This window comes from Meleagris gallopavo, chromosome 1 (assembly GCF_905368555.1).
Source record: "Meleagris gallopavo chromosome 1, MGAL_WU_HG_1.1, whole genome shotgun sequence".
Taxonomy (NCBI): domain Eukaryota; kingdom Metazoa; phylum Chordata; class Aves; order Galliformes; family Phasianidae; genus Meleagris; species Meleagris gallopavo.
In genome coordinates this window covers 172,024,907-172,050,112 of record NC_139404.1, presented here as the reverse complement: position 1 = coordinate 172,050,112, position 25,206 = coordinate 172,024,907, and the positions used below count along the sequence as shown (strand labels likewise).

The window sequence follows — 25,206 nt, the reverse complement described above, 5'->3', positions numbered from 1 at the left end:
AATGGAAAATGATTATTAAATGCTAGCGTAACTTTTGTTTTAAATCACCACATAAGGGCAAATCAAACTAAAATCAGATCCAAAATGACTCTTCCTGGCATCTTGCTCAGAAAAGTTGGAGTTTCAGAATCGTCTTTCAGACTGCAGCCTGTGGCCCATAAAGACATGGTTCATAGTAATGGGACTGACTACTCTTCTGATTTGTAGGTGACAATACAAATTGACAAAACAGCCAGAAAAATTTCTTTCCCTGCACGTTCCCCCCTACTGGGAATCTTTGCTGTGGTGGCATGGCTGCTCAGCGGGAGAGACGATCTCTCAGCTGTGGTTGGTGAGGGGGACTGCTGATAAACTTGCTCTGCCTTGAACTGCAGCTCTGGCTGTGGGGAAGCTGAGGATACAAAGATGCTGATTAATGACGTTTTCAGCAAGAAGTGCATCTCCAGCACAGATTTTTTAAAAAGCCCCAACATTTATTTATTCATTCCTTTACTGAGTGCTAATGTATGCAGTTAACATCGTACTTCAAAGGCACTTTCATGTTTTAAGGGAGAGGTGTCAAATAACGCTGTAGAGAGGTGTTTTTCCATCTGTTTGCACTGTGTTTTTCTGTTGCTTTTAGCGGGTCTTTTTCTGTAATCCAAGCTATTTCTGAGCTGATTATTTCAGAACTGTGGGATCCATTGCTACATACTTTGTGTCTGCGGTGATAATTTGTCTAAATCCTCCTGAGCTAATCAAAAAGCCAATGACAAAAGTTCACCAGAGCAAAATGAGTAGCAGCCTGAGCTAACCTCTTCAGGTGTGTGCCACACTCTGCATAGAGGACGTGGGGAGGAGGAGCACTGTGCCCTGTCACAAAGGGCTTATAATAATTTTTTCATTCTATCATGAGCATTGCACTGGGAGAAGATATCTCTTTTTATGCTGTCTTCTAGCAAAAGCTCAGGAGGAAACTCTCACTCAATTCTGATTGTATTTTCTCCTGGGTCTGACTTGCCCATGAAGAGCTCTGCCGGTAGAGCCTTGTATTTCAGTCTTGTGTTGTGCTTACTGTTACAAAACATTTTCTCAGCTCTTCTATGGATCTTCTATTCTGCAAGTCAGGTTCTTTAATTTCAGCCATTCTGATGCAGATGTGGAGAAAAGATTGCTCTCTTTATGCAGCATTCTTTTATGTTCTTGAAATCTTTATCTTCTGCCTTCTCTTTAGGGTAAGAAATCCCACTTCATTCAGTTTTTCCTGATACAACCTGCTTTGTAAACCTCTGATCATCCCTGTTGCTCTTCCTATTTACCTTTTTCCAAGCTGCAGTGCCCATGATCTGGTGCATCTTCAAGCTGCCACTCTTTTTTTATATGCATGCATAGAGTTGTCTAGTCCTCAGCCAAAGAGATGACTGATTCAATTTCAGCATTTGCTCTTGCTAAGCCTTGGATCCCTTCAGGTCAGCAGCAGTGCAACTAGTATTTTGCCACTTTGTACTTGTTAATGCTCATTTCTGACTGTATGCAGTAATTTGCATTTGCCTTAGCTCTGTCCTCCACTGTCATGTTACAGGGGTCCCATTTAACCTTTCTGCAGTGAACTAGCACAGTTTGCCAGAGACCAATATGTCTGGCATTTGGAAGATACCTCCTTTTCCCACTTGGAGGGGAGCTGACCACTTCTGTCCTGCACAGCTTTGTTTTTATTTGCCATGCTATAGTCCTCTGGGACTCTGCAATGTACCACCTGGGTAACTATCCACACACTGTGAACTATGTAATGTGCAATCACGAGTGACCATGGTATTTAGTAACCCACGTGACTTCCATTAGACTTCATCCAGTTACTTTACAGTCAGAAGATAGAAGCAAGCATCCCCAGGCAGCTGGAGACAACGGGTGTCATCCTGAGGCAGGCGTGTAAATCAGACGGGTGAGTCATCCTCTAACAGTGCCCACTGACTTAAAAGGAGCATGGGTTGCTGTCTCAACTCAGCCGTGGCTCACATGAATCCCAGCCCATGTTTTTGGTTGTCATATTACTCAGTGGGGTGAGAAGGGTTCATGAAGAGCCTCATTTTCCACTGACTTGTGAAAAGACTTTTATTTCTGATTATGCTGCCAAAACAAATGTAATAAACTCTTTGCTATGGGAAACCACTGCCACTCTCTAAAGCTAAAGAAATTGACCTGAAACCAATGCATCTGTTTTAGCCAGCAAAAGATGATCTATTCATAGGAATAGACCACCAAAATCTTGTAGTGAACTTCAGTGGGGACTCAGTATTCAAAAAAGATTTTTCAGCAGAGGAAAGACACGTTTGGACAAGGAGAGGAAATTGCTTTATGAGCACCATTAAATTTGGTTCTTTTATGGTTATTTAGTAAAAGCAAGTTGCATTTAGAGTAGCTTACTCCTTTTAGAGGGACTATAAGAAAGAAGGGAACAGACTCATTTGAGAGTTGTGATAGGACAAGAGACAAAGGTTTCAAACTAAAAGAGGGGAGATTTAGACTGGATATAAAGTTTTTTTGTAGTAGGGGTGGTGAGGCACTGGAACAGACTGCCCAGAGAGGTGGTGAGTCCCCCATCTCTGGAGACACTCAAGGTCAGGCTGGACAGGGCTCTGAGCAACCTGGCTGAGCTGTAGGTGTCCCTATTCATTGCAGGGGTTTGGACTCGATGGCCTTTAAGAGAGTCTCTTCCTATGATTTGATTCTATATTATTGTTCCACCCATTATATTATCCTTGTGTACATTCTGCACTTGCAAATGGAAATTACTGTGACTCAGTAGCCCCTTACCTCATACACAGGTCTGAATCTGATGTAATGATTCAGGAACTGTGGTAATCTATACAGAATAATACAATATAACCTATAACAAAGTAGTGCAACGATAGAATATCTGTATCTATATCTGTATGTCCCTCAGAGTCTCTTCTACATTCCTGCTGTCTAGCACTGGCCTGTTGGCATGACCCTGCTGGGAAATGCTCACACCCTGCCTCACTGACAATACACATTTTTCCTTGCTGCTTCATTTATTATTCACGGCCCATAGTAGCAGTAAGCTTCCCACCCAACATGGTTCATCAGAGACTCTTGTTTTCCTTTTGTGAACAATTCCTTAGAAGTCTTGAAGCTGCAAGGTGAGATACTTTGAAATTTGGTTTTCTTTTTGTGAAAAGCAGTTGTGCTTACCCTATTCACAGCAGTCAGTATCAGCACATTTCCAGACCTGTCTGTATTGTTTCCAGTCCTCAAACTACTGAGAGATGAGAGATCCTGTGGAAACACAGAAATGAAACCTCTCTTTATAACAGTCATAAAGCTGCATAAAAATAAAATGGCTTTTCAAGGGGATAACTGACTAATCGGAGACAGAAAAACTCTCCACAGAGCAGACTGAAATTGTTCCCAAGCACTACTAATGTTATTATGTTTATGTGTTTTGCTCTGCAGAGAGTTTGAAGAGTGCAGCAAAGGGTACTCTATAAATTTAAGATAGTGCCATTGATTTCTGGAGGGACGATGCAACAGTTGACAAAACTATCTATCTTAACTATAAAATCTATCTAGCTGTTGTATGTAAAGTGTAAAGGCTTGAATTTACTTGTTAACCAGCTCTTGCACGGTGCCTGCAAAATCCTCCCTGACCTTGAGAAATAGTGTTTGGGGTTTGGTTTGTTATTTGGTTTATTCCAGCCAAGCTGGCAGTAACAGGACTGGGGGATACGCGGGTGGGAGAGTGACCCATGTGAAAATCTGTCACAGTTCAGTGCCTGATGATAAGATAATTTCAGTAACAGAAAGAAGCTGCTGAAATCTGACATCTTCACTGTCACATTAAGCAGTGAGGGAAAACACTGGCCCATTGGGTGAATAACCTTCCCAGTCTCCAAAGAGCAAAGGTAAACAGCAGACGGTGGCACATCCTGAGGAAGGTGACCTGTCCTTTCTTGAGCTCTTCCTGCATTGCAGGTACATATGGGCTGGGAAAGCAACATTTCTTGTCTACCACTGGAGCATACACATTGTCCACATGATAGTTGGAAGCAACACAAGCTCCTTACCAGTTTTGCCTTGAATTTAGTTACTTCCTGAGAATCCCTTAAGAATTTCTTTGAAAGCAGGAGACCTAGTGCCTGCTTCTTCTAATGTCAGCCTGGTGTCAGCATGTACTTGGTGCCAGCACTATGACCAGGTACACAGTGGTTATGTGTCACCCGGCTCATGGCACCACAAATTTTCCTACATGTGTCACAAGTGCAAAGCGACATGGAGCAATATGAGCCACTGTGCTTATTAGCTTAATAATCTAAAAGTTATTTGATGATGTTCTCTTTGCATTTTATTTGTGCTTGTTCATTTGCAAAATTTGATCATTTGCAGTTGGCCGATCTGTTGTTAGAGTGAGTTAGTTCTGCTGAATATTGGGCTTAATGTGATTTGAGAGTGTTATTAAATATTGCCTGGCCTATTAGTCTCATTTTAATATGCTTGACATCTTCATAGAGAGCTTTGCTTTAGTGTCTGTTACAGGGGAAGATTCAGTTTCTGAGCAAGTTGCAATGCTGCATGCCGTATTTTCTAAGAGAAAGAAAGAGAGAAAAACAATTGTTTAAGGAAATATATAGCTTGTCAATCCCTGCCTTTTCTAGTCTGTGATATGAACAGTCTTTCAGAGTGAGCACATCACGTATCACTTAGTGTAAACAGGTCATAGTACATGCCGTGAATTTTAGATTGTGTGTCATTTTCATTTATTTTTCCTTATTTTGAGTAGCATCCCTCAAGTTTAAGCATGAAAAAATGCTCATTGAAGAAGCCTCGTGGATTTATCACCCAGCAGGTATTGGTGACAGCTCTTGCCACAGGGATTATAACTCTTCTCTTGTCACTTTCTCCTTCAGCACAAGCTGCACAGCCTGGGAATTTGAAACACAGACTAATGAGGGATTAGAAGCATGTAATTTTTAGAACCCTTGCACTGTCAGAGGAAAAAATAATAGCATGTTTCTTCTGTCATTCATGCCAACCTGATCTAAATTAGTCGGAGAGGCTGCAGTGAAGGATACTTCTGTGTAAAACTCTTATTTTCCTGTCAGCTACGTGGCATCTCCTGGTGACCTCTTTGTCTCCCATGGGCAAATTCAGCTCTGGAGCTGCTGAGAGTGGGCCGGATCACTCTCTGGACTGCAGGCAGGGATGCGTGCATGCACAGTACACTCACTAGTTGTGCAGTATAAGCCTTCCTTGTTAAAAGTGAACAGAACTTGTTAGTGGTAAGAACTGCAGGTTTGGGCTCATGTGGTTACTGAAAGAAGACTTAGAGATGTATCTTGAAAACATCAAAGTAGATGGCAAGAAGTGAATGAAGAACAGGTGGAAATCTGGAAGGGATGGATCTGTGGGGGTCCTCAGGTGATAACCACCACCTCCAGTGTTCAAAGAATGTGAAACCTGTGCATGGTCTTGTTCTCTGAGACCAAATCTAGGTTATGTCCCTTTTTCTTAGCAGTGCGACAGTGTCCTCTTTGAGTATCTTAAAAGATTCAAATTAAAGGAAAAACTGGTTAGATATATTGTTGATTCTAGTCTCTGTGGGTTTGGGCAGTCTTTGCTTTACCTTCACTTCACTCTTTAATAACACATAATTTCTTTTCAACTTTCTTTCAGTGTCTTTAGCTCAATTTACCATACTGAATGCCTGAAGAGGGTGTATCTGGCTACAGACTGTAGTTCTGTCCTGGTTTTGACTGAAATAGAATTAATTTTCTTCATAGGAGCTAGAATGATGCCGTTGTTTGGATTTAGGATGAAAATAAAATTGATAGCACACCAATGTTTTAGTTGTTATTAAACAGTGCTTAGACTGAGCTTCTGCTGCTCTACCAGCAAGGAGCTGGGGGGCACAAGGAGCTGCGAGGGGGCAGAACCTGGTCAGGGGACCCAAACTGGCCAAAGGGACCTTCCATACAGTGTGGTCTTATGCTGAATAATAAAACTGGGGGAGCAGACTGGGGGGTTGCAACTGCTTGGGGGTTGTCTGAACATCACTCAGCAGATGGTGAGCAACCGTATTGTGCATCAGTTGTTTTGTGTATATATATAAATGACCATTTTCCTTCCTCTTCTGTTCTATTAAACTGTCCTTATCTCAGCCTATGAGTTTTGCCTTTTTCCAGTTCTCTCCCCCATCCCACTGCTGGGGGGATGAGCTGGGTGCGCTTAGTTGCCTGCTGGGTTAAACCACTAAAAATTCATAGCTCTTTCAGGATATCTTGTTTGTTTCTAAGTAGAGACTGGGAAGTCTTTTATTCTGGAGACTTTATACAATCTCTGGATGTGGTCTTTCATTCCAGAAAGTGCTTTTAATGGTGAGGTAGATTTTTAGAAGATGATTTCACAAGTATTCACTGAACTTCTCATTCTAACTAAGCTCAGCAGGCATCTTCTGAGTGAGACAGCTCTGGCAGGAGCTGCACAAGACGAGTACAGCTGTTTTTACCCACACATCTGTGAAATCAACACTTCATACTTCAAGGATTGGTGACAGAGATGTGCTAATTCATGTTTTTGATACCAGACCCTAATGTTGATGCTATTTCTTGCCTGTTTTCCCAGTATTCTCTGTAGAGGACCAAATAAAAGTTATGAAGTTTAGGCATAGTAAGAATTAAAACAAATAAATGTTATTTTGAAAGAGCTCGTCTTCCACACTGGTAGAAAAGAATGTTTTTAGCAAAGCAGCAAAAGAAAAGGTCTTAACAGCAGTGATAAGGGGCAAACCTCTTCGACCTTGAATTCGTATATCATCCTTAGTACCATGATTCAAGCAAGTAGGATAAATAACTCTGTGCCCTTTTAACACAGACTGCTGTGCACAGCGGGTACTTTCCAGCATTGTGGATATTCTTCCCAGTCTCCCCAGAGATACACAGACTTTGGGCAGAGCTCAAACCCTCTTGTAAACACCGTCAAGTCTCCTTCTTTGGTATTCAGCTATTTTAGCTGACCTCTGTACTAATTTATCTTTTTTAAAGCCTGTTCTGCTGGACTGCTGCCTACATCTGAAGAGTGGAAAGGAGTTCCACAGGAGTGCTCAGAACAGATAGATAAGCAAGCACAGTCACCAAGAGCAGAGAGAGCTCTTTCGACAACTTCAGCATTTCCAAGCAGTGATAGCTTGTGGTGGCAATCATTTCTAATGTACTCCCTGCCTGTGGGTATTGACGTGTTTGCTCTGATGCTCGGTCTTTGTTTAGGTCTGATTACTGTGATCACTTCTTCTGTTGTAGGTTTGTACATCAGCAGTTTAATTACAAAGACAGTTCTCTCTTAAATGTCAGCTTGCTATATTTTTGCTGTCCCCATAACCATTAATGCCTTTGTACTGATTCACAAGCATGGTTTTACGCAGTAGACCTTGCTACCAACCTTGACGTCAGTGTAGTTTTTCCGTCTCATTTAAAACAGGAAAGAGGAAAACGAGCTTCTGTTTTTCCTTTGATATGAAAACGTTTATGTCATGTTTATGTGTGTACATTTACAACTGTGTGTGAAGGAGATATATATTCATGAAACTGGGGGACATTTTATTTTGATGAATGGCAGCACATTGCTTAGTGATTCATCAGGTCATGTCACGTTGTCACCAAGCAACAAGATATGATTTGACAGCACCATTAATCTTTTTTTCTATGTGTTTACTGATTCCTTAGAAGTGCAATTATTTTTTTCATGACTACTAGTAATTAACTATGAAATTCTAGTTAAAGCTTTTATTTTCACTATTTCTTTGCCAGCTATTTAGACTCTTTCCAGTTTGTCATGATTGTCTTCATCTCAAATGTCCCAGAAAGCAACATTTTCAGTTGCTCCAAGGGTAAATTACAGCTGTGTGAAATTAAAAATGCTGTCAGTTCTATTATGCTGGATTATGCTCCTCTAGCTCTCATCGCTTACATATCATTGCTAAGCAGTGACAGTCATTCACTGTGTCAATTCACTTATCAAATGGCAGAGATATTTTTAGCTTGGGTCATGGTTTTTAGGTAAAAATAGATGTACTTTCATTTGACCCAGACTGAAAGGAAATGGTGACCTCATTCAGCAGAGGATGCAGGTAGCCAAACATGCTATTCCCATGATTCACTTCGTGTAGCTTCTAAGCCACCCTTTCCCAAAGGAAGGAAGAAATAAATCTGGGATGAGAATTTTCCTCTTCACACAAGTATCAAGCCATGTACTTGTTGCAGAAAAGGCTTGATTCTCTCCTGCTTATAAGCTCCCATCAAGTACTGCGAGACAATGAGGTCTCCTTGGTACACTTTCTTTTCCAAGGCCGAACAAACCCAATTCCCTCAACCTTTCTTTACAGGAGAGGTACTCCAGGCCTCTCAGCATCTTCGTGGCCCTCTTCTGGACCTGATCCAAAAGTTTCACATCACTCCTCCACTGGAGGCCTCACATCTAGATGCAGAAACTTCCTCTTGTCTACCTCTGCTTTTCTCTGCGCTATCCTGAACATCAGAACTATGGAAATGGTGATGCCCTGCAATGGGGGGGGGGATCTGCCTGAGGATACCCACCTGTTCTTCACAGCCAGAGATCCCGTGGGTTTTACAGGAGTCTCCTTTATTCATTGTGTGTCAGGGAAAAGTCAAGAAACAAAAGTGAATGTTTCATGTTTGGGGTCTGGTTGGGTCACTAAGCTAGATGACACTTGCTCATCTTAACTAGGACTAGCAGTAAGGTAAATATTAATTCCAAGTCACATGCTGATGAACTGTGCATGGAATAAGGATGCATCTAAAAATAGAACTGCTGCCTTCTAGTAAAAAAAAAGTGATTAATGCAAATTTCAGAGGGCAGTGGTAACTATTAACTAAGCTGGCACCATTCCAGCCTTTGCTCATGCAGTTCCAGCACAGTGCAGTCTTGGTACTGGTCAGATCTTCTGAAGATTATTGGAGCAAAAATATCACTCAACTCAGAAAAACAATTGGGGGGCTCTTTCACTCCCAGCTATTAAAAAACTAGAACAAGCTCTGCCTAAAAGAAGAAAGAAAAAGTCAGTTGATACTAGGGAAATTTCACCTTTCTTTCAAATGTGCAAACACCAGCAGTGCCCACAAATGGTGTTGTTGGTAGGGATTATGGTGGAATGGAGTTAAATCCAGTTGGTGACTGGTCTTGAGTGGTGCTTCCCAGGGGTCAGTACTGGGGTCTGTCCTATTCAATGTCTTTACTGATTACTTGGATGAGGGCACTGTATGCACCCTCAGTAATGATGAGGGCCAGGTTGTGGGCATGAGTGGTGGAGCTGTTCCGCAACCCAGTTGACCCTGATCTTGAGAGGTTAATAATTGCAGGACAACTGGTGTTGTCACGATCTATGGAGGAGTAGTGCTGTGACTGTATCTATAGGCACAATGTGGCTGTGCTTTCCACATCTATACAGGATCAGGCACTGCCTCCTGGTTCCCCATTCGCTCCAGAGACATTTCAGGGTGGCTTATTAGGGCTTGGCTTCCTCACTGCACTACAGGCAAATACATTCTGTTTTCATGCATTCCCTCCTCCCCCCAAAAAACCATCAATACAGAATTGCCAGTTGTGTATTTTACCATGTGAGGAGTCATCAGCCTCAGCTCTGCAAATAGGCAGTGCTACTCAGACCAGTATGTGAGGGTTCCCTGTCATCCTATGGCCATCCTATTGCCAGTGGCAAGATTGTGAATGATAATTGACTTTAATTTTTTTTATCTGGGACAAACTGAGCCCTTACTCACAGCCAGACATTGTCTCTTAGCTGCCAGGCAATAACTTCTTAAGATAGGCTAGCAAAATCACTTACAGATGTACAAAAACATCCTCAAGCTCCCTCTCACTTACGTTCCCTTTCTCTGGTGCTGCAAAGCTTGTAGTTGCATGGTGTGACAGTATCAGAAAGAGGGACACAGACCAATTAACCTACACTTGCAAGTGGAGGAGTTTGGTGCCCATCTCAGAACTTGGCACCTTGCCTCTCTGTTGCCCAGCTGCTCAGACCTGGTGGGACTGAAAAGACATGGGAGCTAACATGAAGATGCCCACATTGAAATCCTATGCATTCTCAAAAAGAGATTTTATTCTCAGACCTGAGACTTAAATAGTTTGAGACTTTCCAGTTTGATTTTAAAAGGAGAATATGAATATTGTAAGTGACCAGGCACCCTGCTGTCTCTCTGCTATCAGTGCAAATAGATTGCAAGAGATTCCCCAAAACCAAAGTTCGAACACATCTGTCTCTATGCAGAGCAAAGGGAAATTTAGAGCAACAGTGCTCAACACCATAGTGTTTCCTTGCTGTTTTTCCACTTTTTCTTCTTTTTATAAGGTAAGGAGTGAAATCCTGACTCATTTTATGACTTGGTTTTAAAAACAGACCCTTAGACTGGCTCTGTAGTGCTCCATTTACTCAAAGCCCCATATTGGATAATTATCTCTTCTCAATGTAGCCCACTGCTTGAAACTCTTCAGGGAAGTATAAACTGGTGTAATGCTGTAGGAAGCTCTAAGTTGTTCCATCATGTATTCACTTGGACATTTATCTCCAGAGTTCAGAATATACATCTTGAGGAGGCTGGAGGGAAAAAGGTGGGGAATCCAGACTTTGCTGTTTCATTTCCATAATAGCTCAGAAGAACTTGGATTGGATTGCATTGCATTGCATTGCGTTACACTGGGTTGGATTGGATTGGTTGTACATAGTCATCTCAAAATAGTAGGGCTTGTTCTGGAAAAGGAATGAGAATGCCTAAGCAGCCGCATCAACATTAATTGAGTTGAACAGATGTCTGACTGGATCATGCTTCCAAGATGTCACAGGACAGTGTGACTGCCTGCATGTGGGTCATGATCCATTGATATCCCATGTAGGAAGTGAGAAGAAAATTGCTGGGTGCAGTCCTGGTTCCTCAGACTTGCTGACTATGTTGGCTCAAAGTCTACATTACTCCAGCATCTGTAATCACCCATCCTGCTTAGCACAATCCTTAGCACTGTTTTGAACAAGGCCAACTTGCAATCTATGGATAAATGTTTCTTGTCCAGGTGTGAGAGCAATCCCCTCTTGGACTGCTAATGTACAAAAAATTTTACATGAGATACATCACTGTGAATGAAACATAGGGATTTTGAAGAAAATGTGTCATTTTAATCTTTCTCATCTTATTTTCGTGACTGTGACATTCAACTCCTTTCACATCTTTAGCGTCACAGCATTTGTGGCTAGTTATTCTTTGTTTTGGAGCCTCAGCGGGGGTCTCATCAATGTCTACAAATCCCCAAAGGGCAGGTGCCAACAGGCTGGATCCAGGTCCAGAGGCCTTGGGCACACACTGGTGCACAGCAGGTTCCCTCTGAATGCCAAAAGCACTTTTGTGCTGTGCAGATGATGAAGTTCACGTTACCCAGAATATGTGGAATCTCCTCCGTAGAGATCTTCCAGAGCCACCTGGACACTTGGGCACCCTGCTCTGGGTGTCCCCGCTGGAACAGGGATTGGACAAAATGGATTCAAGAGGGCCCTTCCCATCTCAGCCATACTGTCATTCTCTGGAATAATTAGACTGAGGTCCCAGAGGTTTCTGTCTTGTGCTCAGACTCTTGTGAAAGATAAATTACCTCATACCACCTAACTGTTTTCTGTTGCTAAGACATACTTTTCCACTTAATTTCTGAGAAGATCAAATAGTTAATGGAAATTAATTAGATGAGACAGCAGCAATCAATTTAAACATCCAAGAATTCAGAGGTCTCTTAGAACAAGGATGTAGTAGCTGATAACATTTGTGAAGTGGCAATTAGAGAATTTTACATATTCAAAAAAATATTCCTCTTGAGAGGCAGGTAACTTTTTTTTACTCTATACAAAGCTACAAAAAAATCCTGATCACTCAGAAGAATGACTTCCTATGTCTTGCATGTGTGAAGATGACTGTTTGCACCCTCATACACAATTGTCTTTGACTGGGATATGCTGTTTGTGTCAAATACAGAACTGCTGTTGTTGTGGCCTCAAGCTGGCAAGCCACCAAGGATGGCTGAAGGAAAAGTCTCAAAGGCTGAGAAGACTCTATCTTCACACCTTGCATTTAATAAGGAACGTGGTGGGAGATACCTTGAGAGATGGCCACACTCTGTATCTTTCACTACCCACCAAACCTCATGAGGAAAGCCAGTTCTTCAGCCTGGGAGAGAACAGGAGGAAGTTTTTCACACAGAGGATGGTGACTCACTGGAACAGGTTGCCCAAGGAGGCTGTGGATGCCCCATCCCTGGAGGCATTCAAGGCCAGGCTGGATGTGGCTCTGGGCAGCCTGGTCTGGTGGTTGGTGACCCTGCACATAGCAGGGGGTTGGAACTCAATGATCTTTGCGGTTCTTTTCAACCCAGACCATTCTATGATTCTATGATAATTTTTTCCACTGCCATATTTCCAAAAGGAGAGGCTCACGCACAGCAGTACTGTGGTGCTATGTGTGCCTCTTACAATGCTTTTGGGCCTAAGAGGAAGATGTGTCCTGCTCGTGTGGACCACATGAATTTGTACATCAAAGCTGGTGAGCCTGCTCTGATTAGCTTGGCTGTGAGTCTGAGATCAGGCAAATCTCCTTCTGCAGAATATTGTATTCTCACACCGATTTATCACTGGGGTGAGGAAGAAGCCATGTGCCATTGAATCTTGTTCCATTGCTGATCTTGTGAGTCTCAGGACAATTTGAAACTGCATTCAAAACAAGCAACATTAATCTCTTTAATCTGTTTCTTTGCTTTGTGGAGTTCACTAGTACATGTTGTACTGAAAACCAGAATCCTGCATAGCACCCCTGTGACATGGAGAGGGATGAAATCAGTCTCACTGATGGTATCTTGGCTTCAGATAGCTGGTACATTTATTGCCCCTGGGTGTCTATGTTCTGAACTACTAGTTCATGGATGTCTGACTACTTGGAAATCATCTCTGGAACCTCTCATTTTGATATTTTAAGAGAAATCATCATTGATTTGGCTGCCTTGGTCCACAAACGTGAATCGTGAAAACCTGTTTCAGAAGAAACTCAGACATTCATGTAACTGGAGCCAACATTTTGACAGCCTTTTCAAGCTAAGCTGTACTTGCTTGGCATTCAGAGCTCTAATGAACTGTCCACAGATACATCCCACAGACCCCTGTGATAGAAGACATGTACATAAAGGAAAGAAATACAGATCAAGGTAAAATGCTGAAATTGGAAATGGGGCAATGACAGGGAGTGGTGGCAAAGTGCTACTGGGATAAGTAATAATATGTCTTAGAAGGGCTGAGTCTAAACCTTGCTTGGGTTTTATTGTAGGCCCTATTTGTCTGTACCACAAAACAGCTGAAAATACTGCTAGAGCTAGACTAATAGGAGATTTGTCAGCTAAAACTCCCGGGCACTAGCAGTTCTCTCTGGACACTCACTTTGATGCACTACTGGCACTTAGTAGCATAGAGGCCCCTTGTTGTATAGCCCCCACCAAACTGAGGAAAATGAATGGGAACTGGGATTAAATTAATGTCTTATGATGTGAAGAAAAAAGTTCTGAATCAGCTCAAACATAGACCTGGAGAAAGCATACTCGATGTAAAAGGTGGTATTTTGGTATATCTTCTGTGGAAATCATTATTTATCTTATGCTAAAACAAAACAAAACAAAGGAAAAAAAAACCAAACATGAGAAAAAGTGACACAGAAAATTAGGATTTCAGCATGCTACTTGCTCTGTGAGCAATGCAGTCAAGCCATGCACTCCACAGCAAGCATCCAGATCTCTCTCTTTTAAAGAAAGGGCCATTGTTTTCTGTTGGCTTTTGTGATACAGGAAGGAGAAATATTCACTGGTCTCCTGTGCTTATCTTGGTATGCAGATTATTTATTGATAACTCCCTTAAGATATGCTTGAGGTTAAAAATTGTATCAGATGTTTATGTAATTTCCCAGAGTTTAGCCCCAAGTGTGGCTGGAAGTCTCATTGTAGCAGTGTGCTGTGGTGGTTTGGAGATTCCTGTGTTCTCTCTGTGAATGCTTCAGGTTGCACTATGGTGAAGTGTATGCTCAACTTCATGCCATTTTACACTGATCAACAAAGAAATAGTAAACTTGTAAAATCACTGAGAAAGAATGGGCTTGCAGCAAATGTGTACCCTCTGATGTAGGAGCTTTGATTTTTCTCCTCTTTTGAGATGGACTTCATGTAAAATCACCCTGCAGAGAAGGACTTGGGGGTCCTGGTAGATGAAAAGCTGGACATCAGCCAGCATCAACAGAGAGGTGGCCAGCAGGATGAGGGAGGTGATCGACCCTCTCTGCTCTGCCATCATAAGGACCTATCAGAAGTACTGTGTCCAGGACTGGGGTCCCCTGCACAAGACAGATGTGGATCTGTTGGAGTGGGTCTGGAGGAGGGCCACAAAGATTATCAGAGGGCTGGAGTAGCTCTCCTATGAAGAAAGGTTGAGGAGTTGGGCTTGTGTAGCTTGGAGAAGAGAAGGCTCTGGGGAAACCACATTGTGGCCGTCAGTACTTGAAGAGAGTTTATAAGCTGGAGGGGGACTGTCTGATAGTGATAGGAAAAGGGGGATTAACTTTAAACTGAAAGAGGTTAGATTTAGATTGGGTGTTAGGAAGAAATTTTTTAAACAAGGGTGGCAAGGCACTGGCTTAGGCTGCTCAAAGAAGCTGTAGGTCCCTGGAGATGCTCAAGGCCAGGCTGAATGGAGCACTGGGCAGCCTGAGCTGGTGGGTGGCAACCCTGCCCATGGCAGGGGGTTGGAACTAGATGATCTTTAAAATCCCCTCCAACCAAAGCCATTTTATGATTCTATGATTCTATAGTTATGTATATAATGTACCATTGGTAGAGTTATGTAAATTTCCCAGGCTTAGTGGCTCAGATGCAAAATAGGAAAAATAATACTAGTTTTCTTCTGGTTGTTGTCCATTTTGCCAATTGAAATTGAAATTGAAGCTGTCAGAGCTGGGACCATCTTTGCTATTTATGTGTATAAGTACTTGCGTAGTGGGCTTGCTGGAATGCAGAGGCATTGCTGTACCAGAGATATTTACCAACTATTCACAATAATTATTCCTTTATGGAAGTGCACTTAAACATGGCAAAGATTATTCTGGAAAAGAAAAACTTGGTGTCAGTTGGCTGAATTGGTTTTACTGGCCTGCATAACAGTGCAAAGGAAAATTTTTTTGCTTTACACAATTATTCTTGTAACTAAGGAAACTTCAGAACAGCTTCTGACTGATTGCTAATTTGGTTGCTAGTTAAATTTTCTGGAAGTACCAAAGAAAATAAGATTTGGGAAACTGGAAAATCAAACTGAGCACATTCATTATTTCTCTCTTTTCTTTACAAGTGAGATACCCTGCATGCCTCAGAAAATTATTGTGGAAACATCTGAAGTATTAACTTAGAAACTTTAATTGAAAATGTATCTTCTGAGAATTGAAGTTCTTCAGCTGTGGGCTCAGACCTCCATGATTTTCATACACACTGCAGAGGGCTAGCACATGGGAACATATAATCTTCTGTGGTGGATGATTAAAATAAATTTTATTAAAAAATTACCCAATTGTCAGAATCCCTTGCCTACTGAGCCTGCTGAATCACCAAAGCAGACACATTCTTACCCCAAAGAACCCTTTTTTAAAATGAGCGTGAAATATGTGGAAAGAGAGAAAGAGAAACAAAATCTGAGCAGAGCAACAAAGATTTTTTTTTAAGAGAATCCTTGCAGCTTGTCTCTGCTTTCTAATATTTTCTAATTCTTGTTCATTCCTCACTGTTGGGTTTACTGAATGTTAAGCCTGGTTTCCTGAAGAAGTGAGGCTAATGAAATTGTACCCACTTTCTCCGTTTGCCTGCCTAAAAGTTCTCAAAGACATTGTGTTTCTGAAAGTTTTGGGAGAACTGGAAAAGTCTGAGAAGAGCAAAGACAGCAAAGACAGTTTTTGTCGCCTGCAAAAGGAAAGGAAGGAACAACAGAGACAACTTCAGCACGTAGCAGTTGGGAAATGTATCATAAAAACATCTCTGGAGAAGCTCTGCTTTTTTGGTTGAGTGTTTCAAAAGAGCTCGGTAACACGTCTGGATATGGAAAGAAAAATGTTTTTTAAAAATTATTTTTTAATAATTAGAAAGACACTGAATAATTTGTTTGTTTGCTTGTTTTGTCTTATTTTGTGCAAGATCATAGAAGTTAGGATCCAATTTGGAATGAAATTTTGAGGACTGAACTTTGCAGCTTTCAAGAGGTCTCCCAGCAGGAACTACAGCAGGAACATTGTTGAAAACTCAACTGTTTCAAATACCTAAACTGGAGCTGGTCTGCTCTCAGCAGCTGTTAAGATGACCAGATGTCCTCATTCATCTGGAATGCTGGCCCTCATCCTGGCAGCCCAAATCTGCTTTAAAGCAGATTTTCCCCACTTTCTTTCCCACATTCCTTAGAAGAAGAGAAAGTGATAGGCATCAGTTCCCAACTGAATGTAACTGAAATGATCTCTGTCATAAAAATCTGGTTGAGAAAATACTTCACAATGGAATCTTTCCTCTCACACTCTGTATCCCCAGATGATATCCAGGCAGAAGGCGTGCACTAGATGTCCCAGTGCTGTTTTTCTCTTGTGTGTACTTCAAATGAATATTCTGTAATATTTAATAAGATATCAGAAAGTCTAGTTGCCTAGAGATGCTTTTTGTAATGAAATTCCTCAGGGATCAGTACTAGTCATGCCTCTAGCAAAAAAAAATTAAAAAATAAAAAAATAAATTATCTGTGTTCTGGAAGTAAACCACAAATAAAATTTTAGATGAGCTTTGTATGCATTACTGATGAGAGCAGATCAGCCACGATCAGCAATATAAATTACTTGCTGATTTCAGGAAAGGCTCACTCGACAAACCTGCTTTCGTGTAGGTAAATGCAACATTTTAGGGCTACAAATAAGGAATATAGTCTGTTATCTCTGTAGAAATAGGGCATATGAAAACATCGTGGAAATCATCAAACCGTTGTTGAGGTGCAGCACTGTGATGAAGAAAGCTAATGTAATTAATAAACATATGAAGCAGAAGAAAGAGGAGGTGGTTTTTGTTTTGTTAGTGCCATTTGACACTACTGTGGAAGGGAGATCCTTCCAAAAAACATTGCACAGGGATCCCTGCAAAACCAGAAAGCTCCAGAAAGAAGCATGAAATGAGGAAAGGGCAAAGGGCTCTATGCATAGGATTCAGCAAGGGACATTTTGCCTAGTCCTAAGAAAATGTTATTTTTTACAATGATGGTGACTGGTACAGACTGCCCAGAGAGGTGGTGGGATGACTGTCCTCGGACTTGTCCAAAGCTTATCTGGATGTAGCCCTGAGCAACCCCCTCCTCCTCCTTCGAGTGATCTTCTCAATCAAAACTCTCCAACTCCCCACAACTCGAAACCCAGATCTATAAATACGAGTCAAATGTAGATGTCTGCTTGCAAGTGTTTAAATTTTGTTGGAGTGAATTCTACCCTAAAATGTTCCTGAATCTGGTAAAGACTTCAAAAGAGCTGTTATGTGGAAGCTGAAGCCAGTTAAGCTGGAAATAAGGAGCATATTATTAACAGGAAGAATGATTACCTCTTGGTCAGTTCGCTATGTCTTATATCCGCTGCTTAAAACTAGACTATTTTAAGAAAATAAATACATCAAACTGTGAACCAATTAAATATTCTTGTCTGATAACATAGATACACTTGAGCTCAAAGAATACATTTCTGTGTGTTTAACTTCATTCATTAGCATAAACACATGGTGGCAGACTGTCTTTCCACTCTCAGTGATTCTGTAGGTGTCTTACGTTCTGTAGCACGATAGCTTACTTCCATTAAAAAAAAAAAGCATATAATACAATTATGGATATTCTCATTACTTCAATACACGTCTAATCTTACGTTTTAACATCTAATAAATTTTTCTTCTTGCTCACTTCTGCTGATAACTTCCCAATAATTAAAGAATAATTACATCTTATATCAATACAAATGGTATGTCTTTCAATGATACTAGAATTCCCCTTTTTTTTTTTTTTCTTGGATAGTGGGGAGAGAGTCCTGCTTTCCCTTTTCTGTTCCCTTCAGGTTTTATTTTTATTTTTATTTTTATTTTTTGCATTGGATATCTGGTCAAATGATAGAATATAGGCTTGACAGACATCTCCAATAATGTTTGGGGTTGTTGTTGTGCAACCCCAGAGATAGACCTGATCTAATCTATCCTGTCTTGCGCGTGGATAGATACTGTAGCACTCAGCTCTCACAGAGTTCTTTTTATCAGAGCACACATCTTGGAGCACTGTATTTTTTGTCATCTCTTCTGTTTTGCTATTATAGACTTTGATCTACAGAGAGATGAGATGACATGGTCAGAGCTTTCTTGGGACAAGACATGGAACCAGAGCCAATGCTCAGCCCTGGGACACCTACCTCACTCTTCTGCATCCTGCCTGCCGTGAGCAGTGTCACATATATTGCAACAGATTTTAGCCCATTTTCCTCTCCCTATCCCCATCTCCCTCTTTTTCTTTTTTTTTTTTTTTTAATAAGAACTCAATTCTCCATTTCAGATCAGTAATGGATTCTAGGTAATATTGCTCTGACAAATTGGTATCATTGCCATTGCAGTAGAAGTTGTTTTCTCTGGGACCAAATGGTGAGCTGGACAAACCCTGTCAGAATGCAGCTCACAGCACAACTATGAAGATGCTGATTTAAAGCATCTGGTAGCTCATAATCATGGGAACTATTCAAATTTAATTCCAACTGTGTAGGTGTATAGGTTATTAACAAGAGAAATAAAGACAAGAAAAACTTCATTTAAGAGTCAGCGTGTGAGGTTTGGCCTTGTACTGTATGTGGCCTTCTTTCCAGTCCTGCTTTAGACTTGTAGTGTAAATGTGAACCAGCCATTTAACCTTCCTATCCCTGTATTTTCATACTAAGAAAATGTGAGTAATATTTCCAAAGCTTTAAGGAGCTCTTTAAAACCCTTGTAAGGTATCAGAGGTCAGTAATTGTGTTTGCTATTGCTTGGTAATATTTTTCCACAATGATACATAGAGAAGCAGTGGGTAATGCAAGGCAGTTAATTCTCATCAATATCTAGTTCACCGGTGTCTAGCTCCAAATAATGAAAGAAAGATTCAGATTTATTGAAGACAATGGAGAAAAAAAATTGGAACATACCATTTTGTACTTGGTGCACTTAGTTTAAATGAAATATCATTGTTTAATTTGTGTTTATGAAGTATGCCAGACATTTTCTGTGCATTTTAAACTATAGGGTGTAAAAGTATAATATTACTCTTTCTGCTGTTTTCAAGCCTTCGTTTTCTGAATTTTAGCTATGATGAACTAGCTAACATGGAAGCTATTCACTAGAACCATTCTGTTTAGCTCCTATTACTGATCACAGGTTTTGTCTATTGTGGAAATGTCATTAAAGTCTCTAAGCTTAAAAAGCATTTGTACTTAAAAAGAAAAAGAAATACAGTGTGGTAGCAAATACATCAATAAAACACAAAATGGAAATGTGAGAGGTATATTACATACTCTTTGCAGTAATGCGCCACGGAGTTATGGGTTAATTTCCTGAGGATGAGCTGATGTTCAACATTTTGAAGATAACGTAATTTTCAGTGAGTTTTTCAAAGTAAAATCATATAAAACTACCCAGAAGGCTTACCAAATATTGACCTGAAAACTAGATATCTCTAAAATTCATTTTGCATTGTAGTCAGAGAACCAGAACAGTACTGAGAGAAACAGGTCCAAGTTCCAAGCACAAAATGTGGACAAAGTGTGTTTAGCTTCAGTGATTACTAAGACTCTGAACCACTGCCATCCCATTAATCTTTAACTTGGGCAAACACACTGGTAATTTTTCAGAAAATTAAAAAATAAAATGCTTATGGAGTTCTTTTTGATCTACCTCAAGCAGTAAAATACAAAGATGGTCAGAAGGATGTCTAGTGGGATCTTTTGGGGGTAATTCAAGCCCTGCGTGAAGGGAGGACTGTCTTGTTTGATTTGGAGACTTTGCACTTCAAGATCACTTTGAAAAGTCTATGGCTGACAGTGATATTTGCATTCTAGAGTGCCTGATATCACATATGGATAAATGCAGCTACTGCAAGCTTTGTGCAGCTTTGGGTAGATGTGGACTGGAGTCCTCAGTGAGCTCATGTAATATTTTGAGGAAAAGTTTTTTGAATCAAAGCTTTGTGGTATTTTTTACTTCCACAAAATGTACAAGTGAGTTCTTTTGCTACTTGCATGAACTAGAAGTGATAATTAAGGTATTCTTTAAGAGCTGGTCTTTTTTTTCCTCTCCTGGGTCAGCTAGAAAGCTCTTGCTGGGATTGAGTTGACAAACTGTATCACCTCTACGGCAGATGCTTAAGGGATGGAGATACATGCTAGAATACGGCCAGGGATATTGTCTTGAAACCAGAAAATAGTTTGGGATAGGGGAAAAGCATATCATCCTGTTTTGAGTATGATTGAGTATGCAGTAATTTTTACAAATACTCTACATGAAGAACAATAAATTCATCTCATGATAATTCATCAAACACTAAGTTAGTAATTTTATAAATGCATAAATGGGTGGTGGGCATGGAACAGGCTGCCCAGGGCAGTGGGCACTGCCCCGAGCTGCTGGAGCTCAGGGAGTATTTGGACAGTGCTCTCAGGCATTGGATTTTTGGTGGTGCTTTGTGGAGCCAGTACTCAATGATCCTCATTTGTTCTTTCCAATTTGGGATATTCTAGGAAAATATAACATTTCAGTTCTTATATATTGGGTGTTAGGACACAGCATGTTATAGCTGTTCACCTTTGGTGTTAAATACTGGAGCTCAAACACTCAAAGAAGAATTGTGGTTTAGAAACCGTGTCACAATCAATTTTTCTCAATTCATCCAGAAAACCTTGAGAACTTCTTCATCTCTTGTGTGCCTTCTTTCCCAATGAGCAGCTTCCATTGCAGGCTTCAATATATAGGAACTTTCTTATAATCAATAATGGGATAAATAATAATTATTGCACATTATAGGTTATAAAAGTTGTTCCTTTGCCTTCTTTTATTTTAGTATAGCAAGTATTGTTCTACAATTTTTTTTTTTTTTAATCTTTCTTTCATTTCTATCATTATTACAATTGATTTACTAACTGGTATATTGAATTTAGTCCAGTGGATTTACTGCCATGGTGATTCTTGTTCCTTCTTCTTTTTCTTAGGAAATATGTTTCTTTTTTAATTCTTCAGATGAGGAAGTATTATGATTGAAACCAGTAAATGGAAAAAGAAATATGTGGTACTGAAAAAACAAAAAACACAAACACTTGGGAAAAAAAGCAATGGGAGAACAATATGAAAATACCATAGAAACCAATTTAGAAACATTTTTACAATACCTTAGCATTAAGACTTTATAATGAGCAGTGAATGCTAGTGAAAGCATTCATGATCCCTCTCTGGTCAAGGTAGAGCATATAAGAGGAATTCTGGCAGCACAGTCGTACTGCCCAAGTCTGCCAGGTTTTGGAAAAATATGGGACAATATCTCTATATTATGAAAGATGTCTCAACCATTAGTGACAACTTATCTTCCTTCTTGAAAATGTTGAGAGATCACTATGAGAGGCAAAACTTTTGAGATCAAGAGCTCTGCTGCAGCCTACACATCTGAAGTTTCTTGCTGGACTGTGCTTTGAGGCTTGTGATTATCCTAATGATGTCTTCTTCATGATGTTTTTTCTCTTTTCCATATGTAATCATTTCTATTACAGTTAAGTAAAATGCTTTTGAGAAAATTTGAGAAAATTAAAAGCCTCACCCTTGAGAATTTGTTCAATGTTGCATGCCCCTACTGCATTTCATGCAGATAGGTAGCACTGTATGGGCTGTTCTGGGGAACTTTCTACTACAACACCACAGATGTGGTTTGTCGTCTTGCCTGTGCTCTTGTTTTTCCTGGTAGTCTAAAGCTTCAGGAGATATAAGCTGGAAGTCTCATTGTATTTTACAGTTTCACCTGTGTGAAATCCAGGTTTGTCAAAATTTGCAGGCTGAATTTTAAAGGCACTTAATGTGTTGAGACTGTGAGAAATCAGAAGTCCTCACAAAAAAATGGTTACAAAATGGATAACAAGATCTTATTTCAACCAATGCTGAAATGTCTGATTGGGAAAGGTGCAATTTTTTTTTTAATCTCAGTCATCTTTCTGAATAGCAAATGATAAAATGGAGGATAGCCGTGCACTCAAACGAGTTTCAAATGTATAGCTCTTTGATATTATTGTACCTAAGATACTGAGCATTCTTCTGTTTTCTGGGAAAACTTTTTTTACTGAATTGCAAAGCAGTGTCAATTAGGATTCACTATTAAATTTTCATCCACTCTTAGGCACCAGCACAGAGCATGCAAAACAGAGACTGAAGAGCAGGAATTTTCTTGCTACTAATGAAGTGGGCAGGTGGTAACCTCACTTCCAATTCCTAATGTGTGTGGATGATTATGGAGAAAGACTGTAATTATCCAAATCAGAACAAAGAGGATTTGCACAGACCAGCCTCTGAATGATGCAAAATGATGGTTATCTGGTGATCTTTTTAAGCTTTTGATACTGCTAATTTGCTATGTATTTTTCACAGAGCACCATTCTTAGATAATTACTGTAGCTGGTGCCACAGAAAAGAATCTTTAAATTGTATATATTAGATGGTATTGGGGATGAGATTGCTTGATATCAATCTTATTGTTCTGTGATGATTCTAAGTATTCTTTTCAGAATGTGAACATGATCTGGAGGCTTGGAAATTATTGGATTAGAGTTCTGATTTTGGCAGAAAGAACTATTGCATGACATTATGTGAATGGCAAAAATCCACAATGTTCCCCTATTGCTGGCTGTTCAGTGAAGATATGACAGGAAATGATGCTCACCTCAAGCAGATGCTGATAAACTTTATTACTGTCTGCAGTCAAACTGTGAACATATGCAGAAGGTTATCTGGACCATTTATTAGTTGTCCTGTGCAAGGTACTGAGAGCCTTGCTGTGGAAGATGATTGCCACGTGAACGGCTGTTGCTTTGAATTTCTTCACCTGCCAACTGCTGATATGGTTGGCACACATGCTTTTTTGTAACTTCCCTTTTTCACTGCTTTCTTTCATCATATACTTCCACAGCATTTTCCTTTCCATTTTGTCATAAAGATCTCACCTTCTCATCACTCCTTTTTAAAATTTTTCTAATGCTTCCATTTTTTCTCTGTCTTTTCCTTCTTCATCTCATTTTCCCTCTCTTTTACTTCACAGCTCCCCAGTATTTTGTTGGCTCCTTTCTTTCATGTTCCCTCTTTCTTCTCTCACTACATTTTCTCCTTCATTTCTACCCAGTGCGTTAATAAAAGATTCGACCATTTAGATATTTTCCTTCGCTACACTTCAGGCTTCTGAATTATTGCAGTAGTTCTACCAAAACTTAATTACCACATCAAAGAGGAGCTGTCCTAATTTAGGCAGGATTTCAGCCTTTTCATTTTTTAAGTGTGTTTGACCTAATTAGAAGCCCCATTTAAAACGATACTTCTACAGAAATAGGAGGAAATCGTACAAGTTGCTGCCATGTTATTGAGCACATCTTACACAGATATTGAGAAATATGAAAACGTCAGAAATTTTATTGAAACATCTTTTATAAAAAACTTAGCAGCGAGTTGTAGGAGTTGGAATAATACTGATGGTTAGATATAATAACATCCTGTTTTTATGATAATAGCACATATTTTCTCTGTCAAGTAAATACCGTCATTTCAATGCAATAAGCAATAATCAAATGTCAAGACTTGTAATCACTATACTTTATGGCAGCAGGTATTATTTTATGATCTTCTTGTAACAAAAGCACTTTTTACCATCTCATATTATTATGGCTTCCTTGTTTCTGATGAGGTAAATTCACTTTCCACAGAGTATACATCAGACCTGCATAGGACAAACTGTTGAGTTCTATGGATTTCTGCTCTGTAAGTAAAAGTTATTAATTCTTTGTATGTAAGCTTATGCTACAGCTGTTGTTATTTGAACTTGGGTTTCAAGCAGTGTGACCAGTACATAAGCAGTACTTCAGGTCCCTTCTAGCCCATTCTGTGAAGATGAGTTTCCACTTCTTAAATCTTTATTAAAATTAAGATTGGCAGTTAATAGAAATATTATAACAGTCTCCATTGTTAATCAGGAGAACCATTCACTTAGGGATATGGCATATTCAGAATTGCATGGGAATTGTAATCAAGGCTGCAAGTCCTTCTGAAGCACACAGGGATGCTCAGACTGAGATTCACAGCTTGTTTAGCATAAAGAAAAGTCTATTCTCCTGCTGGAAACTCTCTGCTGTGTGTTATGTAAGAGACCAGATGCATGGTGGGGTCTTCCTGACCTTAAAAGCTGCAGGCAGCCACTTCTGCTGGCTAAACTCCACTGATGGGGATGGAGCTAAATGAGCAGGGAATTTATTACTGAATCCAGTTTCTTTAATCCCCAGGAACACGCAGATGGCTCGAAGGTACGTCTTCAAACTCCACAGCTTATCTTTAACATATAAATAAGAAAGATTGCTGTGAGTGTGAAGTACCTACCTGCTCCCTGGTTCTGCAGCTGAGCTCCACAAGGCAGGAAGGATTTAGCCTGCATATTTGCAAGTCTCTGAGATTATGACTTACAAAGCTGACATTTTTCATAATTCTCTGCCAAGGGCTAATTTGCCTCTGCTGTGAGAAAAAAACTGAAAAGAAATCTTGTCTCTTGTTATGAACAGTTCTAGAGCTGGAGGACAGGGAACCAGAGCTTGAGAGGAGGATTAAATTAGAACCAACTAAATGATGTTGTACCTCTGTGTGCACTAACTTTGAGAAGGCTACATCCATAACATTTTCTGCATGTAAAGTAACTATTTAAAAATGAATGACCTAAGAAGGTGATATTCAGAAGAAGAGCAGCCATGTGTGTGTTCATAGTTAATTTAGCTGCAAAGCAAATATGCAGTTTGAATGGAGGAAGCCGGTGAAGTTATAATGCCATTACTT

General features: G+C 40.1%; 1 long non-coding RNA gene across 18 annotated transcripts in view; it reads left to right on the top strand.

Moving 5' to 3' along the window:
* The window catches only part of LOC104917555 (uncharacterized), a 78,752-nt gene that overhangs the window by 33,551 nt on the left and 19,995 nt on the right, over positions 1-25,206 (top strand). For 17 of the 18 annotated variants that reach the window (XR_014881061.1, XR_014881051.1, XR_014881052.1 and 14 more), the window contains one exon: positions 24,093-24,147. The exons of the other annotated variant lie outside the window; for it this stretch is intronic. This is a non-coding gene — a long non-coding RNA (uncharacterized LOC104917555). The remainder of the gene's footprint in view (positions 1-24,092; positions 24,148-25,206) is intronic. 18 annotated transcript variants of the gene reach the window in all.